Source organism: Apaloderma vittatum, unplaced genomic scaffold (assembly GCF_000703405.1).
Source record: "Apaloderma vittatum isolate BGI_N311 unplaced genomic scaffold, ASM70340v1 scaffold20026, whole genome shotgun sequence".
NCBI classification, from domain to species: domain Eukaryota; kingdom Metazoa; phylum Chordata; class Aves; order Trogoniformes; family Trogonidae; genus Apaloderma; species Apaloderma vittatum.
The window spans coordinates 25,187-34,814 of NW_009722514.1; the positions used below are offsets into that span (position 1 = coordinate 25,187).

Genomic DNA, 9,628 nt, shown 5'->3' on the forward strand with positions numbered 1-9,628 from the left:
CTGTTTTTCCATGCTTCACCTTAAATGACTTATTTTTCATCTACGGTATAGTTACAGCTATGCGAAACGTCACCTCTCTGTAAATATTTGCTGGTTAAATATCAGCTCCAACATCAAACAAGGGCAACAGTGTTAATTATGTTACTGCTTTCTAGTGTAAAATGCTTTATCCAACACATATACATCCCTTTTATATGTATCTATACACATATACACCAGAAAATATTTCATTTTGACACAGTTTATATTCTGAATGTGAAGTGATATAAGAACTGATCAAAGAGATCCACTAGGAACAGAAAGATCTCTATGTACACAGAAAAGGCAGGATGTGAAAAACAAATAGAGGAGTATCTCAAGGGAACTTATTTTCAACATTCTACAGAAATCGGTCTCAAAGTCATTATTTGAAGATTACATCTTTTAATAATCAGAGTTTTCAAATTTTGCGTATTTCATTATCCGTTATCAGAACATACTCATACAGCTTCACATTACATATAACATGTCAGGCAAGAAATTATTTCTATTTCTTACATATTACACGTCCACAAAGAAAGATGTATGGATTTCTCTCATGCTATGATGTAGCATAATTACTTCCTCTTTCACACATTTCACTATCAACATGGTTATACTGCTGGTTTCTCTTTTTGCAGACACCGAGGGAACTCTTTCAGACAACTCCATTGATAAAATACATTTCAATATTCCGGCATTAAAAGAATTGAGGTTTCACCATCCAGTGACAGATGTGTCCAACCTCCCATATTCACCAACTATTTAAAGGGGGTAAGAAATACTCACTGAAACACATGCTAAAAATTTCCTGGAGTTTATGACCTGAGCCCACGGTACAGTCTACTCAGGACGTTAAGAAAAGGATGAACACCCATTACAGAATCACAGAATCATTAAGGTTGGAAAAGCCCTCTAAGGTCATCAAGTCCAACCATGAACCCAACACCACCATGACCACTAAACCACGTCGCAAAGTGTCACGTCTACATGTTTTCTGAACACCTCTCGGGGTGGCGACTCCATGGGTTCACTGGTCACTGACTCAGGCTACGGGTTCAAAAAGAATCACTTCGGACTTTGTAGCAAAACACTTCCCTTTGCAGTAAGAAGAAAGAGCAGCTGGAACTTTGTGGGATGATGTCCCAAGCCCCTGCAGATGAAGCACCCACAGCTCATGGACTACCAGCTGCAGACAGGTTCTAGACTCAGCTCAGTGGCCTGATCCCTTCTCACATCCACATACAGAAAGGAGGGAACGGGACAGCCCTAGAAACCCAGGACTTCCATCTCAACACTCTCAACAGGCTCCTCCTGAAAATAAACTGGAGATTATTAAGAAAAGTGTGTCCAGCAGGGCTAGGGAGGTTCTCCTGCCCCTCTGCTCTGCCCTGGTGAGACCACACCTGGAACAACGTGTCCAGTTTGGGGCTTCCCAGTTCCAGAGAGACAGGGACCTACTGGAGAGAGTCCAAGGGAGAGCTGCGAGGGGGATCAAGGGACTGAACATCTCTGCTGGGAAGAGAGACGGAGAGACCTGGGGCTGTTCAGCCTGGAAAGGAGACGGCTGAGAGGGGATTTATTGACGTAGAGAAATATCTGAGGGGTGGGGGTCAAGGGGAAGGGGACAATCTCTGCCCAGTGGTGTCCAGCAATAGAACAAGAAATAACGGGTTTAAGTTAGAACATGGGAAGTTCCACCTCAACATGAGGAGAAACTTCTTTACCTGACAGAGCCCTGGCCCAGGCTGCCCAGAGAGGGTGTGGAGTCTCCTGCTCTGGAGACTTTCCAACCCGCCTGGACGCCTTCCTGTGGGGCTGCCCTGGGTGACCCTGCTCCGGCAGGGGAGTTGGACTAGATGACCCTTCCAACACCCAACATTCTAGGATTCTGCGATTATCAGCAAACAATTACAGGAATTGCTGCTCTTACAAGTGCTGCGTGATCCTATGTAGGGTACAGAAACCTCAGGCCAAGCAACCACGACGGGCCGGTGCGAAATGAGCAGCAGGGCGCAGCGCTGGTAGCTGGGTGTGAAGAACTACTCCATCGCAGGCAGAGTCTGTTACCTTCTCTCCGTGCCGCAGGGCGTGCACGCGCGGAGGGCCAGGAAAGAGGTCTCCAACTGCGTGTCCTACATTTTAGAGGGTGCCTGCAGAATTTCTAAAAATTCTGTCTGGAATCTCTGTAAAATTCTGGAGCACTCTGTCTGTGCCTACAGGGGCAGCTACACTTTCGCTTTAACAGGTTTTAATCTGCCTGTTTGCAAAATTCAGCGATTCAGGACTTGAGAGATCATTATTACAATTGAACAGTTCTATTTTTTAAGAGATGAGAAAACAGAGGATAATCTTTACGCTTGCGTTCTACACAGAGGTATGACACTGTACTAGAAAATACTGCAATTCTGCCTCGTCAGAAAAGTTTACACAAAATTCTGATTAACGCTTTATTAGTTGCATCTTTGAAACTTTAAAATCTGTACCACAACCTCTGTTTATTTTACATGGAGTCTACCACATGTAATTATTTTCTTTCCTGCTCTTATTTGATTCCCTCAGGGAATTTCTTAGACTGCCTTCTTTCTATTTCGACCATGGAATTTTTGCCCAGATTCCCATTTTTATTAATTTCTTTCTCCTAACATCTACTTTTTACAAATGACAGGATATTCATTCTACACCCGGTGATTCTCTACGAGAGACGAGCTCCACGTTTTATGAGCCTAAATTAAGAACAGTTTAGTGTAGTTGAGAACTGTTAAGAACTGTTAAGAACTGTTTAGTGGCACAGCAATTACTTCCATTTCAGAGAGTAAATTCCGCATTTTCACTGCATCCTGAATATACACCACGATACCAAATGTAGCTCACGTCCGCACGTAAGCTGACGGTCCCGAATACCGGTGACAAAATTTTGCACCCCATCTGCAGGCAGAAGCGATAGATTTTCGTCTTGCTGCTAACCCAAGCGGTTTGAGGAACAGCTCCCTTTGGATGTGTACAGGTAACAGTTACCCATCTCCAAAGCAGCTGGATCACAGCGTGGCTGCGTCACGTCAGCTGCGCTCTCTGCAGAGCCCCTCGGAGAAACCCCGCGTTACCACCCAGCGCCGCAATCGTTGCTTGAAAAATCCAGCGGATGAAAGGAGTCAGCGATCTATCATCAGTTTTACGTGATCTCCCAAGATAGTAATATTTAACAAACGAGAAGCAGTTAGCATCAGGAGAAGACATCACAGCACTCCAGCACCAATATTCGGCTCTGGCTCTAAAAGTATGAAACTCAAGGGAGAAATATTAAGGGCTTACTACAGGTACTGTCGCCTAGTTCAGCTGCTTTTAAATTAAAAGGACCTAAAAAGGCCTAAAAGACCCCACCGGAGCAAATTCTTAATTCCTTAAGTGAGATCTTCTGAAAGTATGTCTTACAGATTTAGAGACATCTATATTGGGATTTTATTTTCTTTTACTCTATTCGAAGGCATCCAGTCCAGATGTGAGAATTGTTTCAAAAGGAAAAATGTCATGACCCACACAGAAATCAGAAATGAAAAGTGGAGAAATAAGATGGCTTTTTCTCTTATTAAAGAAAATATTTCTATTCATTTTAGAACCTTCCAGAAATGCAGAATTGTAGATTTTGTCCTGAATTATAAATCACATTTCTAATACTGTGTGCATTAAAATACAGGCTAAGTCTTACTAAGTATTAAAAGCAGGAAAAATTAAGATGTAACCTCTAAAGCTACAGAGAATCTGTTCATGGTTCAAACTTACTTTTAGCTGCACACAAAGCATTTCAGAGCAAAATCAGCATCATATTCTGCCAATTTCTCATGAAGAGATTTCTTCTTAGAAGCTATTTTTCCCCTTTATCCTCTACAGAAGAGTTTCAGAGAAACAACAACATGGAAAATCAGTTTTGGGAAGGCAAACATGGAGGTGGAGCACACTTGGAAGTGATGAGGCTAGAAAGCATGACACCTGCAAACGGCACAGTTTCTTTGCTCGTTGTAAAAGTTCTATTTCAATTCCGTGACAGACCATTGACAAAAAAAAATTACAAGCAAGCTATTGATGTACTTTTTGGATTAAGTGGGGAAAGCAAATTAATTCTACTCAGGTATTTGTCAAAACGAGAGGCACCGGCCAGCATTACAAGTCCAGAAGCTACAAGATGAAACCATCTTGGTTTTGACAAAAATAGGCTTGGAGAAAAGCTTTGTTGAAAGAGAATCAACCCACACACATGTAACTCCAAGGGATTATTAGGATACTGTAGAAGGGACCCAAGTGTCCTGGTTTGACGCTAAGTTACACTGGGGAAAAGCTCCCCAGTTCTGGGGTAACTCCAGTTGCCCATCATCTCCAGGAAGAAAAGCCTTTCAAAGCTAATCAACTCGAGTACCAGCATCTGCTGTTGTGCCTGCTGGAAACAGATAATCAGTTTAGTTTTATTTTCAAACCATGAAAAAAAGAGACCTCGAAAATTCAGTTACTGTGAGGTGACAAAGAGGAAACTTTTTCTTTTTTCACTGGCAAGAGAAAAGGCTGAAGATATGATGAAGAATACTACAACAAATTGCCTGGGTTTTGTTACTTTTGTCCAGTAATTTCTATTACACATCACATCTCATCTGTTTCAATCTTGTATCAGCCTTTCAATGCTAAAAACACTTAATCTCATGAGCTTGTAGTGTATTCGATGCAATGACAAGCTTTCTGAGGAGGCAAGAAGCTCCCTGAATATCTTAAAATCCCCTCAAACCAGCAAAGCTCAGCTTTGATCAAGTTATTCAATCAGAAATGCTCTCTCCTCCTCCCTCCATCCTGGCTGGGAAACAGACCTCCTCCCTCTGCGTGTTGTGGGGATAACGAGAACACGCCTAACGCGGAGATCGTTTGCTAATAACTTATATATATAGGACTCCAGAAAACTGAATCTAAACAGAGGGACAAAAACCGTGTCAGAAAGCAAAGGGGAGAGCAGAAACACCAGCAAAGGCACGACACAGACTTCACACGAGAGAACCTGCGTGACAATCCCACACACCGCCAGGAATCAAGGGACGAGCCTTGAGAATTTCAACAACTACAGAAGGAAAGTCTCGCACCTGGGCAGCAATAACCCCTGGCTGAGGTTGTGCCAAAAGCGATCTGGGGCTCTGGGAAGACTGCGAACTGAACGGGAGCCAGCAAGGTGTCCCGGCAGCAGAGAAGAGCAGCTGCACCCTGGGCTGGGAAGCGGGAACGTAGCCAGCGGAGCAGGGGATCTCACTCCTCAGCGCTCGTGAGATCACCTCAAGAGCACCGCGCTCGGTTCTGGGCTCGAGCCAGACGTCAGTAAAGTTGAGCTAGTTCTGCAGGAGGCCGTCAAGACAGTTAAGGAGTCGGAGCACTTGCTCTATGAGGAGAGGGAACGGGGCTTATTCAGCCTGGTGAAGACAAACTTTGGAGTTATCTTCCAGTTCCTACATAAAGGGCATCAAAACCAGGCTCTTCACAGGGGCACGCTGTGGAAGAACGAGACAGCAGGTGCGGCCTGAAACAAGACGGGTTCAGACTGTTTGCAAGGCAAAACATTTTTACCGTCGGGACTGTCAAACCACAGAGCAGGCTGCCCAGACAGGTTGTGCAGTCTCCAACCTTGGAACCTTTTGAGAGCAGTCTAGGCAAAGCCGTTAGCAACCTCTTCTGACCTCAAGCTGACCACGTTTTTAGCAGACGGCTGGACCAGATGACTTCCTGAGGTCCTTTCTGATCTGCATCATCCCACGATAACCCTTTGTATAAAAACAAAACCCAAACCACAAACAAAACCAGACAGACACTGACTTTAAGCAGGTCTTTATGAGGGCCACTCCACGGTACCTGAGCAGCAGCGCACTAGCTAAGCACCTACTTAGCATATTAGTCTCCCTCTGGCAGACACCTATTGAAAAAGAGAAAGAGAATTTCCTAGAGCAATTCAGAGAAGGAGCCTAGCCTGCATATTTTGGATTGCTTTCTGGAAGCATCTCTTTCTGCTGAGAAGAAACAACCAAGGAGATCAGGTTTCCCTGAATACTCTTCAAAAAAGGGAAATTGCATTAAGACTTGTTTCTAGGGTTACTTTGCGAATAACGAGTCAGCGCTTCTTCAGTGGTGCGTGCTCCCAAATCGGTGCTAATTCATTCCTGAGATAAGAAGCCGACCTCCCTAATATTCTGATGGTATCACACATACTCTGGAAGCTCCACGCTGGAACAAGCCTTCTCAGAAGAACTGAATGGTCTTTATCTTCAAAAAATAAATCCCAAAGCACACAAACAAAAAAGAGTAATAATGCTAGTTTCCAGATAGGGGCTGGCAGCCAAATCACTTCTCAGGAAGTGTGACAACTCATTTCGTGTTCCAGCTTCTGATTCAGGTGGTCATTTCAGTGAGCCCTGCTCTCAGCCAGGTGGCAGGACGCAAGCACAGGTCCCCACATTTATTAGACGTGGTTTCTGTTTACACAGGGGCAGAGAGATGAGATCCTAACTCAGAACAGCTTGCAGTGCCAGTTTTTTTCTTTCCCTTTTGCAGCACAAGCAGTTCAAATCACTTGCATTGGTCTAATTTAACAGCTTTGCTGAGCTGATGGTCGTTGTTGTTGCGGGCTCTTTTCTGACCGGCGTGCCTTGTCATCCAGCATGTGAAGATACTGCCCTGACTTAGGTTCATTTCCTCTGAGATGGGAAAAACTGATTCTTAGTGCAGGTTTCCATTTCCCTTCCTTCTTCTCGTTTCTACTCAGCTGTTCCCAGATGAATGCACCACTTTCGTGTCCCTCTTGAAAACAGAGGAACAGGTTCCTCAGTTTTGCTTTTTTTTCACCTCACTGTTGCCACCTGAGCAGATACAGCAACTCTCTACTGGGGAGGAGTGACAGTTTCTATTCTAAGTTGCACCTTTCAACTGGTGAACTCTCTCCTAGGAAGAGTAACCATTTTGCTACATCATAACAAAAGATTGAGAAAGAACACAGAAACTAAACTGCCCAATATTAACTGTCACAGTTCTCAGGAAAAGCAACAAATCAGTTCACTGGGAATGGAATCTGTTGGCTTTGATGCTCCACACCATATTGCCTTAGATACAAAAGATTAAAATCTTTACACAGCGAGAAAAAAGTTTTTGCGATCCTGAGTTGAACGAGGGGTGGAATTAGAGAGCCCTTGGTTCCCGAGTATGGAGAATACTCAGTAGTAACTCCGAACAGACACAACAAAGCAAAGTTTGTAAGTTTAGCCCAGGGAACATCCTGGGCAACCACAACAACTTCCCCCCCCATTTCCAGTTCTTGTGACAGCTTGCACTTTTTGCAACCGTTCTGAAAAACTACTACTGCTTCATGGGGCCAATACAAGCGTGTCTTTTAATTTTTTTTGAAGCATTCATAAAATGCACAAGAAATAGCACTTTCTGCACATCTGCAATTAACAGAAGAGATCTCCACGGAGAGCGCTGTAACGGCATCACTGACACGCCAGTTTGCCAAATGAAACTAAACTGAATTCATGAGCTACTGAAACAAGTTATAATTTCAAACCACAAGCACTGCTGAAACTGAAGCTAGGCTGTTCCATGGCCAGCAACTACGGAAGATCAGTTTTCTGTAGACTTGTGTCCTTGGTGCTTTAGCCCTTCCTTCTCTCCTCGTGACATCATTATCAGCCAGGAGACAGAAACGCTGCGGTTAGTTTGGGGCTCCGTGCTTAACAAGGGGCCAGCAAGCTGCTGGGAAATAAAGCCTAATAATAATTTGGGTCGTTTTCACTGATAACACAGGATCAGTTTTCCCGAGCCTGTAACAGCCAAACAGGAACGGCTTTTAAATCTCATTGGTCGACAGATTAAACAAATACAAGGAGAACTGGCTAAGACAGCTCTCAGGAAACAAGTTTCATTCTATGATTCATTTCCTTACAATGTCAGCTACAAAGCCCAATTGGTGTTTTCACTGAAAATGCAAAGCTAGAAGAAGCACAGATGACAAGTATCTATTTTTTTTTTTCCAGTAAAGTAATTCTGTACATATTTAAAAGGCTTTGCAGAAGGTCTGGGTGTCTGAAGTCATATTCTTAACCGGCTGTAAAACAAGGCTACTCAACCTAAAATACAGACAGGTATTTCGAACATCAGAAAGCTTGCCAGCCACTTTCAGGGAAGTCCTACACTTTAACCTTTTTAGTAAAAAAATGTAAATGCAGGCACACTTTTTCAGCCTTTCATTTGTTCATCTCAAGTGTTCCAAGGAAGCAGCAAACACACATGCGTAGTTTGTTCTTCCACTACAATGTGCTGACACTTACCTTCCTAAACACGGGAGCAGCAGCAAAATAAAAAAATCAGATTGTTACCACTGTTCGCTAAGCAAGGCATGAGCAAGCCTGAGAAACTCCGCTGAAAGTTTTAATCTGTTTTTGAATTCTATCTTCACCAAAACAGTTACAATTTTTCAACGCTGCTAAACTTTTGGAAGAGGAGGGAAGAAAAAACCAAAACAACACACCCAATTTTGTTGTACATAAAACAAAACAGTCCTAGAGATTTTACAAAAATCAAACCGATTAGCTGCGTGGTGCACATTAGGAGAAAGGGAAAAGGTTATGTCTATTGATGTAGAAAGGAATGTCACTATTACTCCATTCTCCAATGTGCCCAGTTTCCCTTTTATAGCTTGGCAGATGCACAAAGCAAGTGTGTTGAAGCAGCAGAACAGACATACTTAAAACAAAGAGCATCAAATGCAAATTATGTGTCTCAAAAAATAAAAATAAAGTAGTCTACTGAAGGCCACATGAGCTTTCTCACGTTGGAGAATACGCTGCACATTTCCACTTTCAGGAAGTACAGAAAACTGACTATTACGCACAAACGCAGGTCAGCAGAAAATGAACCAATACAGTAGGAAGATACTCAGCTAATTATTTTTGACAGTTGAAAACCACGACTAAACGAGAAGTTCTCCTCTTAAAAAAAGAGGAAAAAGCTACGTTCTCAAAGGCAAACCACGCTGAAGCTACATTAGCTCATGGAGCTGAAGGGCACGGAGGGGGATCACAAAGGCCAAGTTTAGCTTTGTAAGGCTAATTGCTCCCACATATATCCTCCGCAGGCAACAGGGGGAGACGGGGACACCAGAGGGTGACCCAGAACAAGAGTCTTGCAGAGCTGCTGTGAGTTAAACTATTACACTGCCCTGATTAACTGTTACGATTGATTGTGGCTTAATTGCTGGTAGTTAGATGAAATCTGTACCTTAAGTGAAGCTAGTGGATGTTCTGGACCAAGTAAACTCCAATGAAAGGAAGCCAAATCTTCATCAGGTAGAATATGATTACCTAGAACATAATGCAGACATTTATTTAAGCACCCCGTAAAACGTTACGGACTGTTTCTACATCCAGCAAAACAAATTTGCAATCGGTCCTTAATTCCCAAGTGATAGGATTAACAGAGAGACGAAACTTGTTACTCCAGGAAAAACCTCATTAGCGTGCTGCTGCTGCAGCGAGATGCGCTTCCCTCTGCTCCCCTCTGCCCGGGGAGCACTCTTCCGTGAAACTCAGCGCGTTTCCTC

General features: G+C 43.4%; 1 protein-coding gene across 1 annotated transcript in view; it reads right to left on the bottom strand.

The window, feature by feature from the left end:
- Positions 1 to 9,391, bottom strand: part of LOC104275757 (constitutive coactivator of PPAR-gamma-like protein 1) — a 32,875-nt gene extending 23,484 nt beyond the window's left edge. The window contains 1 exon segment of the mRNA XM_009871802.1: positions 9,307 to 9,391. The gene's annotated coding sequence lies outside the window, so the exon portion shown is untranslated.
- Between the last annotated feature and the right edge of the window lie 237 nt (positions 9,392 to 9,628).